At 53.6% G+C, this 22,968-nt stretch overlaps 1 long non-coding RNA gene across 13 annotated transcripts; it reads right to left on the bottom strand.

Moving 5' to 3' along the window:
• Nucleotides 1-1,378: 1,378 nt before the first annotated feature.
• LOC132004908 (uncharacterized) lies at nt 1,379-22,715 on the bottom strand. Of its 13 annotated transcripts, none has more exons than XR_009400677.1 (6): nt 22,480-22,715; nt 20,196-20,518; nt 16,883-17,032; nt 14,482-16,026; nt 12,416-14,166; nt 7,673-8,775 (listed from the first exon to the last, which is right to left on the bottom strand). It is a non-coding gene; the product is annotated as an uncharacterized LOC132004908 (long non-coding RNA). The 13 variants fall into 13 exon arrangements; XR_009400684.1 differs by having other exon boundaries at nt 20,196-20,493; XR_009400685.1 differs by having other exon boundaries at nt 22,496-22,715.
• Nucleotides 22,716-22,968: the final 253 nt, after the last annotated feature.

The following is a 22,968-nucleotide window of genomic DNA, read 5'->3' as shown; positions in this document are numbered from 1 at the left end:
CAGCCAAATGGTAGGAACACAAGGCAGATGTCCACCGCCTGATAGGTGGATAAAGTGTGGTCTGCCCGTCCAGCGGAATGTATCTAGCAACAAAAAGAACTGAAGGATGGACGCCCACCCACGACAACACGGATGGACCTTGTCAAACATCACACTAGGAAGCCGGTCACGAGACAGCATATAATGTGTGGTCCCATTTACCTGGAACGTCCAGAAAAAAGCAAATCTAGAGAGAGAGAGAGTAAGTGTGTGATTTTAGGTGGTTGGAGAAAAGGGGAAATGGGGAGAAATGCTCAAGGGGCAGGGGTTTCTGTTTGAGGTAATTTAAAGAAACATTCTAAAGTTGCTTGTGGCAATGGTTTTCCAACTGCGAATACACTAAAAACCAGAGAATGGTGTACTTTAAGTGAGATAATGGTATAGTATGTGAATTGTATCTCAATAAAGTTGTTTTAAAATGTTAAAAAAAAAAAAACTGGAGGGAAATGTTCCACAGTGGCTTTCTTCTGAGGCTTCCTCTTTTCTGTGGGTTTTGGGTTGGTTTTGGGGTGTATGTGTGTTGTTTCCAGGCCTTGGCACGAACTGAGACTCGGCAAATGTTTGATTGATTGAATGGATGGGCAGAGGACAAAGGGATGGCTAGATGGGTGGACGGATGGTGGTTGCTGGCCTCCAAAATGGCCCCAGTGAGCCTCATCTCCTGGGCTTTATGCCCCTGTGTTGCCTCCTCCAACACTAAACAAGGGTTGACTCTGACTGACAGAATCCTGTGGAAGGGACAATGTCTGATGTACGAGGCTAGGATGTAAAAGGCATTGCAGCTTCTGCGTTGTCCCTTGGGCTGCTCTCTTAGGAGGAAGACAGCCACCACGCTGGGAAGACAGGTGGAGGGGGACTGAGGTCTCTCACCAACGGCCAGCACTATCTAGCCAGTCAGTCCTGATTCCTGACCCTCAGAAACCAGGATAATGAATTATTGTTTTTTATTTTTTTATTTTTTTTAAAGATTTTATTTATTAATTTGACAGAGAGGAATCCCAAGTAGATGGAGAGGCAGCCAGAGAGAGAGAGGGAAGCAGGCTCCCCGCTGAGCAGAGAGCCCGATGCGGGACTCGATCCCAGCACCCTGAGATCATGACCTGAGCCGAAGGCAGCGGCTTAACCCACTGAGCCACCCAGGCACCCCCGAATTATTGTTTTTTAAACCATTAAGTTTTGGTGCCAGGGAGCAACAGATTACTAATGGGGATCTATAAAGGGGGGGATGATGGATGGATGGATGGGTGGTTGGAAGGTTGGAAGGTTGGATGGAAGAAGGAAAGAAAGCAGGAAGAAAGACGGATGGAATTTCCAATTTGGGCCTTTCCTAGGACTTTAGTTAAAAAACTCACCCAAAAGTAAAGGAGTCGCCACTACTCCAACATGAGTCTCTTTTCAAAACGCTCCATCTCAATCGGGTTTCAGGCCCAGCAAACATCCCTGCACAAAAGATGCGAGGTCACTGCACTTCCTACCACATTTCCTCTCCCTCGCCCAAAGTAGCAGCAAGTGGAAACAACTGGCACCTCTTACATTATTTCAGAAAACGTGTGTAGAGGACTGGTGTGTCTGTTCCAGGCCTGGGCTCCGGGTCGCAGGGTTCCCAAGACAGATCAGACTTGGAACAAACAGCCAAGAAAGCAAGGTGAAAGTGGTGCGGCCACTCAATGAAAGGGCGAGGTTCTGCAGTGTAGACACAACTGGGTCAAAGTGTAGCTCCCCTGCGTGGGCAACTCAACCTCTCTGTATCCTGACTGCTGGCAGTAGTAATAGAGACCAGCAGCAGTTGCTCCTGTCCCACTGAGCTCTGTCTGAGAAACAGGAGGGGAGATGGCAAGTCATCCAACTGGCCTTGCAGGGCAAGTGCGGCCCGTCCACCAGGCCTCACCCATGGGCTTGGCAACCCTGTTCTTTACCCTGATGGGGTAGTGAGGGCTCTTCCCCATGACTTTAGCATCGACCTCTGAAGTCCCACTGCGCCCCTGGACGAGCCCATCTTTCCTCCCAAAAATGCTGTCACCTTCCCTGGTCTCCCTGGAAACATACTGCGTCAACCCGGAGTCAGGGCACGGGACAGAGGAGGGTGAGGCGTGGCTACACTCATAGCCGGGCTCACCCGGGGAATGACTGTCTTTGGATAAACTCTGTAGAACTTTCTTTTCCTAATGGCATGGTTGCAGCGTCCCTGAGGGGGTGCTCTCCAAGCTTCTGCAGAGACGGCTTTCGGGATCCGAGAGCGTGGACAATCAGTTAAAGATAGAGGCAGCGACTTGTCTCCTGCTCAGTCACCCACTTGCTCGGCTGGGCAGCACTTCCCTGCTTGCCAAGACTGCTCACATGCTCTGTCTCTGTTTATCTCACCCCCGACCCCGGTAGAAAGGCAAGGGAGGGTTTCCAGCCTCTTACAGGTCAGGAAACGGAGGCTCAGAGAGGCCAGGCAGCCGGCCTAAGAACACACAGCGGGTTGTTCCCCTTCCTTCCTTTTCCTCCCTTTGTGCTGTTCCTGGGAAGATGACCTTTGCGGAGCTCACTGCTTCTGACCTAAGCTGGCGAAGTCGGCTGGACTCCCAGGGCAGACTGGGACACAGCACAGGTGTTCAACAAATACTTGTAAAAACACCGTCCTCCCTGGGTGCACCTGGGTGGCTCAGTGGCTTAAGCGTCTGACTCTTGGTTTTGGCTCAGTCTTGGGCTCAGGTCATGGTCTCTGCGTTGCAAGGTCAAGCCCTGTGTTAGGATCCAAGCTCAGTACAGAGTCGGCTCGAGATTTCCTGCCTTCCCTCTCACCCTGCCCCTGCTCATGCTCTTTCTCTCTCAATGAAAAAATAAAATCTTTAAAACAAGACAAAAAAAACCACTTTTTATATAATCATTATGTTAAAAAATGAAAATGAAAAAATGAAAAATAATGGTAACTATTTATTTTTAATGACTACGATGTGCCAGGCGTTTTCTACATGTTATTCTACATAATGTTTGTGGCATGTTTGATCTAATGCCCCAGAACAAATATTAGTGCCCCTTTGTGGACGTCGGCAAATATTGGAGACCCCCTGGTCTTGACATGTCAGGTGTGGTCCCCGTTCATGAGCTCTGCCCCAGGGCCATGCAGAAAGTCCTTCACTAAAGGCGACTTGCGTGAAATTGAGTGCTGGTTCCTTACCAGGCTCTGGATGTCGATAAACTGTGAAAAGAGGTGCACTGCTTCGTGAATTTCCACATCACCTACCACCTGGTATGCGGAAAGGAACAGAGAAGACAAAACAGGAAAAGAAAGAGGATGGGAAGGGGTGGGGGGTGGGGGGCATCCCGGAGGCTTCTCTGTCCTATCCTGTCCCAGGCGGAGGAGACAAAAACCAGAAGCCAACCTCATTGACGAGGGTCAACCTCCGGGCAGGGTCTCTAAGGTCCAAAGCCCTCCGCCTGCCAGGTCTTGCCTTGACCTTTCTTCTGGAATCACCTGGATTCCAGCAGAAGCAGCTCCCGCAGGGAAGGGGGCCGTATACGCCGGGGACCCAGCCCAGGCAAGCTGGCCAGGCTGCACCCGCACACCAGCTGGGTCTCCACCAGAGGTGGGACTAGAGCCCATGGAGTCCTGGCTGCTGGCCGAGGGACAGGGGTAATCAGCCCCCACTAACCGGAACCCTCCAGCTGGCTCTCCTCGAGAGGAAAGCGCCAAACCACTGCTCCTTTCATCTCAGTCCAGAGAGCCTTTTCCCCATCCCTGTCATCATGCCTGTGGGCAGTCCTCAGGGACCCGCCCAGCTCTCCTCATCCCTCCCCAAATTCGGGACCCAGACTGAATGTGGCCACAGGAGTATGGCATGATGAAGGTCAAAGGAAGAAATGAATCCTCTTCGCCTGTGCCCAGGATCATCTATCAGCCTTGGTTTCCCCTCTGATCTGGGCTCAGGCCTTCCCAGAGTTAGCCGGAGCCATTGCTTCCTGATTTTGTTTTTTTCCCCAAGAGGTTAACCATGGACAGGGAAAGAGAAACTCCCTCATTGAAGACAGAATCCCAGGGACCTGGAAAAGTGGGGTAAAAAAATCAGAGTCCCGGGAAGGGAGGAGGGCTGACTCCAAAAGGATGCTCTATGGAGGGACAGGGCTGGGGGCAGGCCACGGAAGCAGCGGGTTCGCAGGGTCAGATCCCTGGAAAACCCAGCACAAACAGTTACCAGAGCTTCTGGGGCCCAGGCACCAGTCTAAGGACATGCTCCCGTACCACCCCAGCCCCACAAGGCAGCTGCTGCCCCCATCCCACAATCCAGCTGAGACACTGATGCACAGAGGGTAAGTGACCCACCCAAGCCCCCCCCCCCCTCGGGAAGTGGCAGAACCGGGATTTGAACCCATGATGTCTAGCTCCTGATTTTGTATCTCCCTGTCCACAGTGTGACCTGAGGGCCTTCCCCAATGCCTGTGTCCTACTTGAAACCCCAAGACTTTGGGCAGTTCCTCAAAAAAGTTGAACATAATCACCACATGATCTAGAAATTCCACTTCTAGGTATACACCCCAAAGAACTGAAAACCAGGTCTCAGGCATTTGCACACCCATGTGTGTTGCTCACACATTGTTCACGAAGGCCAGGATGTGCGAGCAAGCCAAGGGTCCCTGAGGGTTAGGAGAAGGAGCACAACTTGGTCTCAACAGAGAAGGAGACGCTATTCAAACAGAGAAAGGATGGAAATTCTGACTCATGCTCCAACAGGGAGGAACCCTGAGGACATTATGCTAATTGAAATAAACCAGTCACAAAAAGGCCAAGTCTGTAGGATCCCATATAGGAGGCACGGAGGGCGGTCCAATGGGTCAAGATGGAAAGCAGAGGCGGGGCTGCTGGGGCTGGGGCCGGCGGTGGGGAGTTGTGTTGAACGAGGAGGGACTTTCAGTCCAGGAAGATGAGAAAGTTCTGGAGGTGGAGAATGGTGACGGTTGCACAACAGTGTGAGTGTCCCTAAAGCCGCGAACTGTATACTTCATGGTTAAAGATGGTTCATTTTATGTTACACATATTTTACCACAATGAAACAAACCTTGACCTAGGGCTTTGGGATGGCGCTGGGCTGGGCACGCGCCAACAGGGACTGACATGTGCTCTTTGACCCAACTGGCCAGAGGAGCTAAGGAGGCTACAAGCCACAGAGCAGAGGTCACACTCCCTGTCAAGCCGAGCTTGAGGGCTGTACCTGCTCTAGGAGGGAAGCGGGGGACGCTGGGACAGGCGGAGGTGGGGAACAGATTGGGGGAGCTGCGACTGGGTTCCCTCAGCAGGGCCTGGGGGAGAGGGTGAGCCCTGGCTGGCTCAGACCCGCTGCAGGCTCTGCCGGACCCAGGCAAGGCCCTAAACCCTTGCTGTGTCCCAGGCTCTCTGCCTAACATGACACATACAGCACCACGTTTATTTCTGCAACCTCTGGAAGGGGTCTTCTTTGTGCCCATTGCATGGATGGGAAAACTGAGGTCCAAGAAGAAAATACAAGTACACATTTCTCAAAGCCCATCTTCTTCCCAGGCCGCAGCTCCTCGGCCCACCAGGGGCACTCATGGTTGAGATGCCCAGAGCTAGGCTGGAGCATTTACCCAGGGCCGGGGTCCTCACCTCCCTGGGCATCCAGACGGGTCTGGCTGGAGTTCAGGAGTCATGAACTTGGGCCACGTCCTCCATGGAAGCTTCTGGAGGCAGTTTCAGCCCCCGTGGAGCCTGAAAGAAGGGTGGGCAGCCAGGGGGTGTGGGCAGTGTTTTAAGTCTGGCTGAGAGAGAGCTCAGGGAGCCCACTCCCTGCTCTCGGGGGCTCAGGGGAGGGCCTGGAGGGGCGCGGATGGAAGTGCTGGTGGAAAAGGGCTCTCTGCCCAGGCGGCCGAGCCCTTCCAGGAGAGACACAAAGGCCCCATGGCTGCCATTAGTGCCGACACAGCGGCCTCCGCCCCAGGGAAAAGAGGAAGTGGTCAGAGCAGCAAGAGAGAACCTTCAAAGAGGACGTGTCCCAACTCCTATCACCCCCTCCCCTCGCGGGAAAAGGGGCCGCCACCGAGCTGGCCTTCTACTTCTGGGAACCTCCCACCCAAGGAAGTCGGGGGAAGACAGAACCTGCTTTAACCCCACAGTGACCTCCTGAAAACTCTCGAGAATTCTGGGGGCCTCCAGGCCTCCAGCCTTGGGGATCCCCGAGGTCCACGGGACAGTGGGAGTCCCCAGTCTAGTGGCCAGCACTCAGCAAGCTCAGAGCACTCGGGAAATGGAGGGGGCGGGCCATCACGGTGAAGAATGTGCCTCTGGAGTTGTGGGTTCAAATCCCACCTCTGGCCAGGTTGCTCACCTTCTCTGGGCCCCAGTGTCCTCACCTAGAATGTGGAGACAACCAAGTCCTCTAAAGACCGGTGAGGGCTCAGTGAGGCGTGAGATGGTGATCGCTAAAGGCAATGCCCCCTCGGCAGATGTTTGATAAAATACAGCCACTCTCATGCCAGGGCCGATCTCAGAGGCCCGGGGGCCCGCGGCGGGCTGGCAGCAGGTAGAGGCTGGGCCCAGGCTACATCCAGAGAAAACCAGCCATGGTTTTCCGTTCCTACCGCAAACGGAAAGAGAACCGGAGAAACCTTAAGGACGAAATGGGTTTGATGATGGGGTGATCCCCATCTCTCCAGAGGTCCACTTGGAACTCTCTTCAAGGCAGAGTCTAATTCTCAAACACCTCCAGGGAAGGAAGTAGCCCCACCCCAAAACAGCAGAGCATGAAGGGTCTGGGACACTATCTCAGGGGCTGAGCCAGAACTCTGCTGCCTCCCATGCAGCAGATGTCACTTGTCTGTTGTCACTAAGGGTTCAAGTCTAGCTCTGAAGGATACCCAAGACTGCTCTAGGCTTATGGTACAAGAGGCTTTTGCCGATCTCATGTTCTATCGTCAAGAAGCAGTCAGCTGGGCTGGGACCTGAGCGAGGCAGGCAAGGGGCCTAGGGTGGGAGCCTGAGAGGGATTGCCTCCTGCATCTTTTCCTTTTAGGGTCTCCCCGGGCCCCTCACTCATCTCACTCTCTCCAGACCTTGGCAAGCGATCTCTGGTTCCCACTCCTCCCTCTTTCAAAGAGTACAGCCCCCTCCACTTCCAAACTATCCGCCAAGAACCAAATAGGATGCTTTGTGGGAAGATCCTAAAAATGAGAGAAAGGAAGAAATGGGAGCAATGCTTTGGGCAGGAGGCTCCTTTCTTCCTCAGAGCCCTTCATGTCACAGGGTAACTCGTTCTATTAAGACGGAGACCGTCTTCTACTTCAAGTTCAGCAACCTCTTTTCCAAAATTCTGCCCACCCCCCCAAGGAAGCACTGGAAATATAAATAGAAACTCTTAGAGACACGGGACCAGAAGTTTACACCCATTTTGTGTGACAAAAGAACAAGGGACAGTAATATTTTAGAAATTCACTTAAGAGGAAACACAATTGGCCAACTTAAAAAAAAAAAAAAAAAAGGAAAAGATGGTCAACCTCACTATTCTTCAATGAAATGAAAATGAAATGCTCTTTTTACATTTGAATCAAATAATTTGCTTATTTAACAACATATTAGAGACACCTTTCAAGGTCAGCAAATTCAGCAAACTTCATTGGTCTTGGTTGTGTTTATTGACTGGTTGTTTCCGGTTCTGTGCCTTATAAGCAGTGCTTGTTTCTATATGTATCTTTGAATACTTGGGTGAGAATATTTACAGAAAAAAAATTGTTTTCCATTGTAAACGCTGGGTCACATATCAAAACATAAACGTATATTTTAAAATTTGACAGAAATGTCCAACTGCCCTTCAAATACTCTACTTTTTGACCTGATAACAATATCCTCTATTACTTTATTATTTTTTTAATTTAAAAAGCCACTTTGTTAAAGATTTAAGATGATAGAGATGGTAAAAAAAAAAAAAAAAGCAAGCCAGATGGGCTCGGGGAAGAGGCTCTTTGGCTGAGTTAACTCTTGGTCCCCCAAATAAACCCCCAAACCAGTTGCGCATGAACATGTAAATCAGACCCATGTTCTGGGTGCCCAGCGTTGACTTCTGTTTCCTGCCTGGAGAGCCCCCTGTAAACTCAACAACGGGAAGGCAGCTGGGCTGAGCTTCAGTGAGTATCCAGCGCCTGGAAGTCAGCCCCACCCATGCCCTTTTACCCTGGACCCTCTCCATCTGTATCCAACCCTCGGAACTTGGAGAGGTCACCTGCAGGAGGGAAGGAGCCAGGCTGGGTCACCGGAAATGTCTCGGTTTCCATCTCAGCTCTAAGAGTGTCTCACTGCACTTGTCTGACTTCAAAGAAGTTGCTAAGACTTGCTGGTCCTCAGTTTTCCTAATCTACAAAATAGGTCCACTAAAACCTGCCTCACTGGATCGTGATGAGGGGCAGATGTAGGAAAGGATGTGAAAGTAACTGGTTTTCCTTCCTTCTGTTTTGGGTTTCCCAACAGGTCTACAGCTGGGGAGTAGGGGAGCCCAGTCTGGGGTTTTCTGACCACAAGTGCTTTCCCAGAAATAGTCTTCTTCGAAGTTATTATTATTTTTTTTTATCTGAACACGTTATACATGGACATGATACAAAATTCAAAGGGTCTAAAAGAGTAAGAAAGAAAAGCAAGACTTTCCCACTCCTGACCCTCCTCCCAAGTCCCTGCCCCAGGGGCAGCCTTTGTCATCTCTTTCTTGTGTGTTCTCTCTGGGTGTTTTGTGCATTTTTGCTTCTGCACCTTGCCTGAAACAAACAAACAAACAAAAGGTTGCCAGTGTTTCTTGAAGCTTTTCCCCCATCAGTGCATAAGGAGCTTCCTCATTTGTGTGTGTGTGTGTGTGTTTATGTCCACTTTTTACTTTGAAAGTTTCAATACTATAAAAAAATTGCAAGAAGAGTAACATGAGCGCCCACAGTTTTAAACTTGGATTCACTGATTATTAATACGTGCTGCCTTTGCTCTGTTTCTCTTCTCTTTCTAAACTTTCCAAGAGCCCAGAGTTAGTTCAGCAGCTATCTACTAAGAAGGACATTCTCCCACATAGCCACAACAGTGATCACACTCAGGAACGTCCACACTGATACAATGCTATTATCTAATATAGAGCCCATAATCGAATTTCCCCAGGTGTCTACAATGTCATTTTTAAGAATCCAGATTCCATTGAAGGATTGCTCAGTGCATTTAACTGCTGTGTCTGTTTAATCTTGTTCAATCTCTCAGCCTATTTAGTCTTTTACCACCACCAACATTTTTGAAGTTCTAGGACAGTTTTGCAAAATATCCCTCAGTCTGGATTTCTCTGACAGTTTCCTAAGCATTTTTTTTTTTTTTTTGTAGGACTGTTAGGGTGGCATTACCTTTCTTATTGTCAATGGTACATAGTATCCCAGTGCATTACAATTTATGTAACTTGTCCTTTACCCATAAAGGGAAACATGGTTTCCAATCATGTTTCATAAACAATGCTGCAGTGAATATTCTGAAACTTTGGTCATTTTGAAACTGTCCAGTGTGTAGGATAAATACTTAGCAGGGATCCCTGCACCTACACAGACTCCCCTTTATGAAGGATACATGCATTACTACTCCCACTAATACCGGGTGAGGACACTCGCCCCAGAAGGCCGTCTTATTTTTTAACTTGCATCTCACTGTGCCCTAGCTAGTAAGGTCACACATCGTCGTCAGGTCTCTGGGTGAGAAGGTTGCCTTACGTTCCCTTACATGTCCCCCTGGAACTGGCAAGAAATCCTACTTTCCAAAGACAAAGCCCCAAGTGCTCCAGAGGAGCACGACTTTAAAAAATATATATATTTTATCTATTTGAGAGAGAGAGAGAGAGAGAGCGCGCACAGGAGCGGGGAGAGGGGCAGAGCGAGAGGGAGAAGACGCAGACTCCTGGCTGAGCAGGGAGCCTGCCTTGGGGCTTAATCTCAGGACCCTTACACCATGACCTGAGCTGAAATCAGAGGCTTAACCCACTGAGCCACCCAGGCTCCCCCCCTCCCGGCCCCCGGAGCACCACTCTTGCTCCGGGTTACAAAAAACATCCCTATGCTCTGCGAGGTCTGATTCAAGAGGGAGGAGGGACTGGTTAAGCGAGAAAGGCGTGTTAAGCGCCTTGTTAGTTGCTTGATGGGTCTTATCAAGCCTGCCAAGGAAAAACTATTAATCTGCCCATTGTACAGATAAGGAAACTGAGGTTCTCGGAGGTTACAGCCGGTTTACTCCTCCGGTTGAGGAACAACTGACTCAGGCCCAATTGGCGTCACAGAGGCATGTATAGGTTTTATTCTCCAACCCCCTTGGGTGTTGGTGGTTGGGAGAGACAGAAACAAAACCTACAAATTCACTCCAAATCTACAAATTGTTAACCCCCAACCACCGCCTTTGGTTAGGGTGAATCACCTCGGCCACCGCCGCGAGTTCTCAGATCCCTTGAAAACTACTCTCCCCAACATGCACCGCTCTCACGGACTCTTCCGGCCTCTGCGGACTACATTTCCCAGAACACAGCGCGCCCACACGGGCTCACTTCCGCTTCCGGCCCCGGTGATTCCTGGGTGTTGCGGTCTCCGTGCAGGGCGAGGAGCCGCTTGGGGCTGTCATCCCCACAGGGCTCAAAGGTATGTGTGTGTGTGGCGGGGGGGACAGATGTCACACTTATAAGCCAGGAGACACAGGGGGGACCCCGAAAGCACTTTCCGCCTCCCTTTAGCCAGCAGGCTGGCTTTGTTCGTGGGGGCAACGCCCCGGGAGCCCTCGGTTGAGTCTGACCCACTTTGGGGTTAGTAGAGTTCCAAGGGCCGCGAGAGCCTGCCCTCCATTCTGTGACACCGTGATGCCTCCCTGAGACACCCGCTCCCTTCCAAGCAGGAAAGAAGGAAGGAAGCCCCTCTAACCCGCCGTCTCGTTCCTACCCATTGTTGCCCCTCCGGCGAGGCGGGCTCGGAAAGTCGGAGCTCTCAGCCGCTTCACATTCCGTGGCTCCCCTTGCTCTACGGATCCCGCTCAGACACCACGTCGTGTCCTGTGAGAGCGGACCTAATTTCGCCTCATTCTACGCATCAGCCCATAAATCCCCTGCAGCCTGGCTCCCGGAATGTGCCTTGCTCCCTCTAACCTCATGCCCTTTGGCCAGACAGGTGCCCGGACTGTGCTAACTTCTGCTCTTTGCATGGCTTACAGCTGTTCCCGTGTCATTCAGAGTGCGACCCGGAGACAGAAAGCACCGCGGTTCTTTCCACTGAGCAAATGCAAAGAAGAGTCAGGGGTTCCTAGTGACCCAAAGCAGCTTCTACCCCCCAGGGCTGGAAGAACAAAGGAATCCGCGGACTGAAAATTTAGAAGGTGGGGGGAGGCTACTGGTGGGCTCTGGGCCTCTGAGGGGCTGGCCAGCTTAGACATCACCTCCCAAGAGAGGTGGTCCTGATCCTGGTACCCCACCCCCCAGCAGAGCACCCCACCTTTCCCTTCAGAACACTGTCCATAGATAGCCATGCGGTGCTTGCATGTCCTGGTGTTTGACCCCAGTCTCTCCACCGGACCCCCCAAAGCAGTGATTAGGCACATTGTACACCACTGGGTTAAGTGTCCCCCACTTTGTAGACAGAATCATTTCTCAGAGACACTGCACTGGGAGTTCCTGCGCTGGCTGGACTGGGACTCTGCCATGTAGCTAAACTCTCCTTGAGGGGCTCCTGGGTGGCTCAGTCAGTTGGGCATCTGCCTTCTGCTCAGGTCATGATCCCCGGGTCCTGGGACCAAGCCCCATGTCGGGCTCCCTCTCAGCAGGGAGCCTGCTCTTCCTTCTCCCTCTGCACCTCCCCCCACTCATCTCTCTCCCTTGAATAAATAAAATTGTAAAAAACAAAACAAAACACCCTCTCCTTGATCTTGAACCTGCTCTTTTCCCAGGACTTTGCTGGAATAGAGTGATCCAGGGGGGCGAAGATCGGCTCCTGGGCATAGGAGGTGGTGCCCCCTCCTGGGGCTGTGCAGGTGACAGTCAGCCCCCCAGAGAAGGAGCTCAGCTTTAAGCACTCAGACCCTGAGCCCTCTTGTCTGACCTTAGCACTGAGCCCTGCCTTGAACATGGCCTGGCACCTACTAGGGGCTCAGTAAATATGTGTTGAGTGAATGAATGGGACCTCACCTCTGTTTCCCAGGACACCAGTCCGCTTGGAGTAATTAATTCTCTAGGTCATCTTTTAGCTGAGAAGGATGATACTGACTTAAAATGTCCCTGCCACGGTACATTTTATGTTATATGTTTTTACAATTTAAAAATGTTTTCACGGAACAACCCTTCCCCCCCTCCCCGGCAGGTAATAAGGCATGTGGTGCAGGGGAAGTACAGCTGCTTTGGGGCCGCACTACCTGAGTTTGCACTGAAGTGATTCCTCCTCCAGGCTGCGTGGGCTTGGGCAAGTCCGATGACCTCTCTGAACCACCATTTCCTCACCTGTAAAATACACCTCAAGTAACCTTAAAGCCCAGCACCCTACATGGCACATCGAGGCACTTTATACATATTTGTTTCCTCTTTTTTTTTTTTTTTTTAAGATTTTATTTATTTGAGAGAGAGAGAGCCAGAGAGAGCAAGAGCGGGAAGAGGGGCAGAGGGAGGGGAGAAAGAGACTCCCTGCTGAGTGGGGAGCCTGACTCTGAATTTGATCCAAGACCTGCAGAGCACGGCCTGAGCGTAATCTCTTAAAATGACTCTTAATCTCTTAAATGACTAAGCCACCAGGCACCCCTCCCACCCCGAGAGTTTGTTTCCTCTTGTTGTGAGCGCCAATCACAGCTCAAACAGAGAACCACCCTCTGACTCCCTGAGAGTGGGTCACTGGCCCAGCGCAGGGCTGGATCAAAGCCAAGGCTGAGAGGCCCGGTTCATGGGAGAAGGGGGCTGCCTTGGGGGGAACTCCCTTGCTCTGTGAAGCAAAGAGGACACATGGATCAGAACCCTTTTCAAACTTGCTGAAGCAAAATGGGGAATTTATCGTCTTACCTATTGGGAACTACCTTCAGGTCAAGCTGGATCCAGGGACTCAAAAGACCCTCATCAGGGTTGTCTTCCTCATCAACCCAGTGACTGGGCAGTAGGGCGTAGTGACTCACAGGCCCCTGAGGGCAGGGCAGTGTTGGTGACTATGATTGATAGCCCCACTGAATCAGCTCCCAGGGGAGAAGCCTTGACGTTACCAGAAGAATGAATACATGTAAGATGAGCAGTAAACCTTACTATCTGCCACACACTCTTCTAAGTACTCCTTCTTCTAAGTACTCCTTACAAAATAGGCCTGATTTTCATCACTCCCATTTTACAGATGAAGAAGCTGAGGCACAGGGCGCCTCAGGTCACAGTCAGTGAGGGGCAGAGCTCGCATCTGGCCCCAGATAGTCTGGCTCCAAGTACCAACACTGTACCACTTCCTCCTGTGGCCTCACCGTATCAGACAGTGATGAGAGATGGTCCCGACAGGGGCAGCCCCAGACGGGGCCCCACACTCTCCTGGAGTGGTACGGAGAGCAGCTGCGACCGCAGCAGGCCCAGCCTTCAGTGCCTCCGCATCGGGAAAATGCTGGGAGCTCCTAGAGGACTTACCCCGAGTTGAGGACATCCCCAGGCTCCACCCCAGGGGCAAGAGTCCCGGCTTGAAGAGCCAGATGCCTGCTTTGCCACTGCCATAAGCTGGCTGTGTGACTTGGGGCCAGTCACTGCCCCTCTCTGGGCCTGCTTCTTCCTCTTGCAAATGAGCAAGTTGGGCCTGACTCCCCAACACTGAGGGTTCTCTCAGGGGAAAAGTTGGGGATGAACTGTCCCAACTTGTGGTTGGCCACAAACTGCTCTGTCCGCAGGTGCTGGGAAAACCAGGTGTCCCCTGTCCCCAGCACACTGGTGGCTCTGAGCCCCTGGAGGCACTCGGCCCAACTGTGAACGCTGCTTCCTCTCCCACGACCACCCTTTCTCCAAGGCCCACGTCACTCACCATGCCTGGGCCCGCCCTGACCGGGCCAGGCCGGCACCCTCCTGCCGCACCTTCTCCATCTGCTGGCTTCACCTCCTGCAGGAGTAACACACTCGAGGGGCAGTGGCTCTCCACTGAGGTGGTTTTGTAGGGTTTCTGGATTTAGCAAAGAAAAAGGCAACCTTTGGGACATCGTGAGACCAAAAAGATGTGAGTCGCTTATCTGAAATGTCACTGGGAAACCTGCCTTTTTGGTCTGGCAACCCTATACCCAGGGGACATCTGTCATATCTGGAAACATTCTTGGTTGTCAGAACTGGGGGTTTCATTGTTGGGTCATGGGATGAGGCCAGGAGGGCCATTCCAAACCCTCCTGTGCCCAGGGGGTCTCCACCACAGGGATTAATCCCACTGAAATGTCAGCAGGCCGAGGCTGAGGAATTCCAGGTGCTCCCCAAAGCTAACCCGCACCCGTAACTCTGATCTCAGGGACTTGGCCAGACGCGGCTGCGGTCGTCCCCCCAGCACGGATGAAATGGCTTGTTCGAGGTCATGCAGCCGGCAAGCAGCAAAGTGGAGTCCTCCACCTGTCTGTGCCTTCTCCTCTCTGATAGACTCCTCTGTTCTTCTAGACAGGGAACCCAGGAGATAGTGGGGGAGTGGGGCCGGGTAGAGCCTCACAGGATCCCCCGACCCCCAGGGAATGGCATGGGTGGGAGCCTCCCCCTCCTGGACTCCTTGTGAGCAGGCAGGCGAGTCCCAGGGTGGAGGGAGGATCCCAGGTGCTGCCACCAGGGGGCAGCAGAGGCTTGGCAATGAGTCCACACCCGCTGGCGTTCTAGGGGAAGGAATTGGTTATTCTTACAGACTCCCCAGTCCCCCTGCCAGAGATCCTGATCCAGGGGGGTCAGCCAGGCTCACCGGGCGTTGGTATTTTTTGAACCGCTACCAGGTGATTGGCACGTGCAGCCAGGACTGCGAGGCACTCGTCTGAGGCCTTGTTTTTCATCCCTGGTAGCTCATTAGAATCACCTGGGAGCCTTGACGAGACCAGCGTGGATGCGGTCTCATCGCCCACCGACAGACAGTGCATAAACAAAACGGGGTCCATTCGGACAATGGAAGGTTATTCAGCTGCAACAGCAATGAAGCTCTGACGTGCCTACAACGACGTCACTGTGCTAACTAAGTCAATCAAGCCCGAGGCCCCGGGGTTCCACTCCGCTGGGTCTAGAGCGGGGGGGAACTCGGGGAGACGGAACATGGCCTCGCTGTGGGCTGGGCAGGGAGGAATGGGGAGTGGGGGTTGAACAGGTAGGGCTTCGGTTTCAGAAAATGAACATTTCTGGAGGGGAGCGGTCCACCACCTGAATAAACCCTTTGCCACCGAGCCACACCTTCGAAAGCGGCTAAAACGGTCTGTTTTACAATGTGTACGTTTTACAGTAACAAAATGCGGTGGAAACAGAAATGTTACGGCTACAGTTTAAGATCTTTCCACAAAACAAACCCACAAAGGTCCAGTCTCTGCTCTGAGCAAGTCCTTCAGAGGGCCTGGGGTTGGCGCCCTGGCTCGAAGAGCATCTAGAAGCGTCCCAGGTGAATTTCACAAGCGGGCTGTGGGGCTGAGATCATGCTAAGATCCCAGCGTCACGGAAGAACAGTGGGTACACCATCCCTTTATCTGTTGCCACAGTTTTAAAAATCTGTCCACAAATTCTCTGATGCTCTTCCTTCCAGCGGTGGGTCCTAATTTGCCTCCCCTGAGCGTGGGCTGATGTCAGTTGACTTGCTGACATCAGAGACCTTAGTGATAAAGATCCCCATAGTTTCGGCTTTGGTCGCTCTCTGATCACTCACTGTAGAAAGAGCCACGTCATGAGAACACTTAAGTAGGCTTCCGGAGAACCAGTGGAGGAGAAACTGAGGCCTTCGGCCAACCGCGGTGTGGGACGCCATCGCAGAAGTGGGCCCTCCAGCCCGGGATGCCTTCAGATGAGACCAAGACCGAGGCTGCTGTCCCGATGGCAGCCCCGTGGGAGCCCTGAGTGAGAACCACCCCGCCGAGCCCCTCCTGAGTTCCCGCCCCACAGAAACAGTGAGATGCCTATTTGTTGTTCCAAGCCACTACCTTTTGGGGTGATTTTTTTACAGTGTAGGAGATAGTTAATACACCCACTCATGAGTCACTAAACCATCCACTCATCCTTTCCACGGCCACCCATTCAGCCACCACCGACTCAGCTACCCATCTCCTCGCGTATCTGTCCATCCAGCCACGAGTCCATCCCCCACGTCTGGTCCTTCATTCATCACTTCCTCAGCCACCCAGCCAGCCAGCCGCCCCTCCACCGCTCCTCACAGGACAAACAGACCCATGAAAATATCTGTCGCCCAGGTGAGGAAACATTTTCTAGACCTCAATTCTATGGGACTTGCCCAGACAGGCCAAGGGACTTAGGGGGTTGGTCAGGAGAGGCTGGCCCCCTCCCTCAAAGGTGGAAGTCGGCTCCCCACCCGAAGCCCCGCCAGCCTCCTTTTGTCCTGCTGAGAACCACCCCGAGTCCTCCCACAATCCTTTAGGCCTGCTCGGTAGGAAAAACCGCGTTCTCTCAACGGACCACCCCCACACCAGGGAGGCTGCCAATCCTACGGCTGCTGGCTGTGGCTGGGGGCCATCAGCCTAGGGAAGGAAGACTGGGAACAACAGAGCCTCCTGCCCCACTCTGGAGGAGCCTGTGACCCCAAGATTTGGGCTCTTCTGGAGGCTGAGTAGAACAGCCACAGAAAAGCCGGTTTCTTTCTTATGACAGGCCTCGTGGTCTCCTCCCTGAGAACATTAGAGAGGCCCAGGCCCTCCCCCAACACATACCTTTTTCCAGATGAATCCCATCTCATCCCTCAGTTTTCTCATCTACAAAGTGGGAATAATGAGGGTATTTGGGAGCTGAGAGGACACAGTGCACAGGAGGGCGCTCAGCCGGGGGCCACTGGCGGCAGGTACGGAAGCATGCCTGCTCATCTGTGAGGACAAGAGTGCAGAGTCTCAGTAAAACCCACGGCCTCCACGCAGCAGGCAGCAGACTCAGGAGACAGTCCCCTCCTCTCCTCTCGGCTTTGCTCACTCTGCTCTGGCTGCATCTTCTCCTCTTCCTCTCACACTCCTTACCTGCTTTGACCTCAGGGCGTTTGCACTGGCTGTTCTCGCTGCCTGGAATGCTCTTCCCCGCAAACATCCCTTGGATCCTCCCTCTCCTCCTTCAGGTCTTTACCCAGATTTCCGCTTCTCACCGACGCCTTCCCGGGGCACCTTCCCTCTATTCTCTCCATCCCCTTGTTTGGGTTTTCTTCCCATCACATCTACCCTTTTAAGACACTACATCCTTTTTCTTATTAATTCTGTTTCTTACCGGACTTCTCCAGAACACAACTCCCCAAGGGAGGGGTCTGGTCTTTATTCACTGCTAAAGGCAAAAGGCAATCCGAGTGTGACCCCTCCCCACCACCGCAACCAGGATCCTGTAAATCTACTTTAACATAAAAAAGTTCCTTTGGAAGCTTCCTTTATCTCTAAACCCCCAAGATATGTTTTGGCAATCACCACCCCCCCACCCCTCCTTGGCTCACCCATATGCATCTGAAGGGTCTCCTGACTAAGGTTTTATCAGATGGTAATAAATGACGTTTTCCCACAACAGCTAGCCCCTCAAGGTCCTGGAAAGCTTGCTTCCAAAATTCCTGAGAAACCTCTGCTATTCCTAACGCCCTTCCCACTTGGAAGTCTATAATGGGCCACGCCTCAGGACCCCAGTGTGGCTCTTCCTGCCCCAGGGCCCTGGCCCATGCTTTAATAAAACCACCTTTTTGCACCAAAGACATCCCAAGAATCCTTCCTTGGCCATCGGTGTTGAACCCTAACACCCTCTTTCCTACATCAGCAGCAGCTGGAGGTAGGTGACTAGCAACTTGGGGCGGGACCTGGGGGACCCTGTGGCACCCTGCGGCAGGGACCCTCACTCCCACTCCACCCAGTCCTGCCAAGTGCGCACACCGGGGCCACAGCGCGAGCACCCCCGTGACCAGGTGGAGAAGCAGCAGTGAGCACACAGCGACAAGGGCAACACCTGCCAAGTCCAGGACAGGCGCCCCCCTCAGAAGTGGGAAGAAGGAAGAGGCCTGAAATGAGCGAGAATCCGGAGGTGAACCTGAAGTCAACTGCCTGGACACTGTGTTCCTGAAGGTGTCTTTTAAGAATCTGGAAGGGAAGATGAGCACGTGGAGAGACAAAGAGAACCCCACTGCCTAGTGCGCTCCTCGGGGCGGCGGGGACAGATCGCCGCTTCTCCCTCGCGGGGTCGTGCTGGGGGCCGCAGGAGCGGGCCAGGCGCTGGGCACCCGCAGGGCCCCAGGACGGCCTCACTACGGGCCTCGCTACAGGCTCTGGGAAGGAAGGGGTTCGTGGACACGAAACCCTGGAGCCGGTGCGGGGGGTAGGTCGACGGGACGGACGGAGCAAGCCCCTTCGGTCTGTTACTGTGGGGAGGGCCGCGGGGGACCCCGCGCTCTTTGAAGCCAAAGCGTCTCCCAGCCCGCACGAAAGGAGCCGCGTCTGGGCGACAGGGGTGGGCGCAGGCTGCGGGGGGCAGGACCCCTCGGGGTCGCGCTGGGCCACGCTCTGGGGCCGAGCTGCACGACGCGGGCGCGCTCCTCCCGCTCCCCTCAGCCCCGCCGCCGCCTCCCCAGCCCCGGGGTCCGCCGCAGCTGCAGGGCGTGCGCCGGGGAAGCCGCGGTCTCCATGGCAACGCTGACGTCACGGGCCGCGGCCGGGCGCGCCGCCTCCCGCCCCGACCCGCCGGCCTGGCGCGGCCCCAGCCGGGCTCGGCAGCAGCTGGGGCCGCAGGGGCGTGGGCGCCGCCACCCCGCCTTCTGACCCGTCCCGTCCGCGCCGCCACGGGCCGACAGGTGTGAGCCCGGCCCGACAGGTGTGAGCCCGGCCCGCCGCGTCCCACCTGCCCGCCCGCCCCTTCGCCCTCCCGGGGCTCGCCGCGGGCCGCTCGCTGGGCGGACCCGACTTCCTGTTCCGTCCGCGAGCAGCCCCGCCCCCGGAGCGCGGCCTGCGGGGGGGAACGCGGGCGGCGGGCCGCGGCGACCCCCTCCTCCGCCCTCCCGGACTCCCGGCCGCCTCCCTCCCGCCCACTCCTCAGTGGGGGCGGGGGGTGCGCACTCGAACAAGTCTCCAAGCGTCACGCACCCCTTCCCCACCGCTCTGCCTCCGCCCCCTGCCGCGCTCTCCTGCAGCTCAGGCCCCCACGTCCTCCTCCTCCCGGCTGCGAGTCTCTGCCTCGCCCCGGCCACGCCCTGACTCTGGGCCTCCGCGCCCGCTCTTCCCACTGCCTGGAAGGCGGTTCCAGGCTCCACCTGCCCGGCGCGCGGGTCCTCTGGGGCTCTTCAAGGTCGGGGCACCTCAGCTCGGTGCTGCCCCCTCTCGGAGGCGCTCGTTGCCGCAGCCTGCCCCTCCCTGCAGCCCCCTCCGCCGCACTCAGGAGACGGCTTGTGGGGTTGGCTGGGGGCGGCCTCCTTCCCCAGACTGCGGGGGGTGGCGGACGGCCTTTTGCTTTATTTACTCCTGAGTCTGCAGCGTGCCTGGCACCCAGTAGGTGTTCGGTACATTAAAAATAAATAGCCTTATTGAGGGGCGCCTGAGTGGCTCACCAGCTCTAGATCAGGGCTCCGACCAGGATCTCTGAGTAGTGGGATCCAGCCTGGCCTGGGGTTCCAGGCCCCCTGGGAAGTCTGCTCCAATTTGCCTCTCTCCCTCTGCCCCTTCCCCTGTTCTTTCTTCTTCTAATAAATAAATAAATAAATAAATAAATAAATAAATAAATAAAATTTTTTAAAAAAGCCTACTTGAGATATAATTCACTGACCACACAACCCACTCAAGCACAGCGTACAGCGGGGCGTTTTTAGTGTACTTGCAGCATTGTGCCGGCATCACCGCAGGAAGGAGAACGTTTTCATCACTCCAAAATGAAAGCAGGGCCCCTGCCTGTCCGCCCAGCCCCTTGGCCCTGAGCAGCTGTTAGTGGACTTTCTCTGTCGATGTCTACCAAGCTTTCTCTCCTAAATGAATATACTACCTTTCTTTCAAAAAAATCAGTTAAAGTGGACAGGAGCTTGCTTACCAGAAGGCCTGGGGGCTGGACCCTTGAACCCCGCAGCTCTGCAGGTCAGTTCTGTAAGGGCCTCCCTCCAGGCTGGGCACCTGTGAGACCCTCCCGCCCGAGGTCGCTCACAGGCAGCTCTGAGGCCGAAACCATGTTCTCCCTGCGTTAGGCTATTTCAAGTCCTGGACGCATGCTGTTCTCCACTTCTCGTGCTCTGGGTTTATGGAAGTTCTAGAACTGTGCTGTCTGTAGGAGAGCCAGATATGGCTGCTGTGGAGTGCTTGAGATGTATGTGACTGGTCCCAACGAAGATGTGCTGGAAATACAAGACACACAGAAGACTTTGTACAAAAAAAAAGAAAAGAAAAGAATGTGAAATATCTCAGTAAGTTTTATATTAATTACATGTTGAAATGTTATTTGGGGTCTGTTAGGTTAAGGAAAATATATTGTTAAAATTGATTTTGCCCGTTTCTTTAAAAACCGTGGCTACTACAACATTTTATATTATATATGTGGCTTGTATCCTACTTCTCTAAGACATGGCTTGTCTTGAACCGCCAACACCGGGGGAGATAGTCCCCAACTCCAGGCCCATGATAGATACCATGGGAACTCCAGGGGTACGAGGCTTGCGAGGCATGGCCACCCATAAAAACAAAACAAACAAAACAAAAACCCATGAGAGAATCATTGACTCACTTCCCACCTCTCCTGTGGCCACGGTTGGGGGCGGGAGCCAGAAAGGAGCTGCCACAGTGGACAGATATCCTGTGCTCCGTACCCAGAGATTCTGGTGCCCCGTTTCCTGAGCCTCTTGCCCACGGGATCCGGCAGCCCCTTCTCCTCCCTGGCACACTGGAGAAGAGACACAGCCTGGTGTTCTCGAGGAACAGCTTGTTGTTCCTACCATTACATGGAGAGGAAGCACAAACAGCCAAGAGGCCTATTGCCAGGGGCTTGGTGGAGACCTTCTCTGCGGTCCTCAGCCTCCCGCTGCTGTGGAGATGAACAAGGTGCTCTGGGGAAGCTTTTGTCTCTAGAGGTGTGTCTGAAGGGCAGGGATGAGGGGATCAGGAACCACATGGCTGCATGTCCCTGCCAAATCTGAGAAGGTGGCTCGGGCTAACCTTACTCAGCATCAGAGAGGGCGTGGGTGGGGTGGTGAGGTGGCAGGACGGCAGCATGGAGGTCTTCAAGGCCCTATTGAAAGCTGAGGAGCTACACTGAAAAATAAAGCCAAGTCAGATGTCCTGCTCTATACAGCTGCGCGGGTTGTCCATGGAACAAGCATGCCACATTTAAGGGCGTTTGTGTATGTATAAAGACAATTTTCCAGCAGATGGCAGTAGAGTGTTTGAGGAGAGACAAAGCTCCACCGGGAGGGGACTTGGTGAGGATGGGCAAGTACCGCTTGGCTAGAAGTCACGGTGGCATTGGCACCCCTCTCCCTCCGAGGCCCAGACCCAGCAGAGAGGAGCAGCAGCCAGCTTTTCTCTAAAATCTGCTTTTTGGATGTCGTTTTTCAAAACAAAGGCAAAATTCATGCAACACGCACCATTTTAAAGAGGCATTTAGAACAATTACGTCTTGTGTGATCACCACCTCTCTCGTTGCAAAAAATTTTCATCACCACCAAACAAAACCCCATTGCCATTAAGCAGTTGCTTCCTAGTCCCCAGTAAATACCAGTCTGTTTTGCCTCTCCATAGGTCTGCCTATTTTGGATATTTCCTATAAATGGAACAAAACAATAGGTGGTCTTTTGTGTCTGGGTTCCTTCCCCCAGCATCATGTTTTCACGATTCATCCGTGTTGGAATGACTATCTATAGTGCATTCCTTCTTGCAGGTAGATAATAGTCCGTTGTCTGGATTTACCGTATTTATTGCCTGGTCAGGGACATTTGGGTTGTGTCCACTTGATGCCACTTTTTAAAAAAACTTTACTTGAGAGAGAGAAGAGAGAGGCGCGAGCTCATGAGTGCGGCCGAGGGAGAAGCAGACTCCCCACGGAGCGGGGAGCCCGAGGACCCCGCGGCTGGATCCAGGCCCCTGGGATCGTGACCTGAGCCAAAGACAGAGGCTTAATGTACTGAACCCGCCAGGTGTCACCTGTGCAGTAAATGACACAGATCTGAAATGTGGAGCTCCATGAGCGTTTAAACACCCGTGTGACTGCAGATCAAGAAACCGGGTATTTTAATCACCCCAGAAAGCTCCCTCCAACTTCCCAGTCAATAGCACGTCCCGCCCCCGGGCTATCAACAACCTCCGTTTGACTAATCACAGATGCCTGGTACCTGTGCATGAACTCACGTGAACGGGATCCGGTGGCAAACCCTCAATGATGTCTGGCTCCTCGCACACACGGAACGTCTGTCCAATTAATTCACGTCACTGTGGGTAGCGGCAGTTGGCTCTTTTGTCCTTTTCTGCAGAATTCCATCGTAGGACTGTGTCACTGTGTCTATTCATTCTCCTATTGATGGGGACACCTGCGCAGTCCCGCCACACGTGACTCCCTGCTTTGTTTACTCTCCTCTCAGTGGGTATTTGGGCGGCTTCCAGCTCCTCGGCGGTTACGAAGAATTCTGCTGGAAGTGTTCTCGCTTGCGTCTCTTGGTGGACACCAGCACTCGGTTCTCTGGGGCGTACGCCCAGGAGCGGGGTTGTGGGGCATATGCCCAGGGTGGGGCAGGAGCTTAGCTTTAGCTCTAGCTGAAACGCTTTCCAAAGAGGGCGAACCAAGTTCCACGCCTGCTGGCCACGTAGGAGACCTCCCGTCAGGT

The sequence above is a fragment of the Mustela nigripes genome, chromosome 17, assembly GCF_022355385.1.
Source record: "Mustela nigripes isolate SB6536 chromosome 17, MUSNIG.SB6536, whole genome shotgun sequence".
Classification (NCBI taxonomy): Eukaryota; Metazoa; Chordata; class Mammalia; order Carnivora; family Mustelidae; genus Mustela; species Mustela nigripes.
Note: the sequence above shows the minus strand (reverse complement) of the source record. Positions and strands in the feature narration are given on the sequence as shown.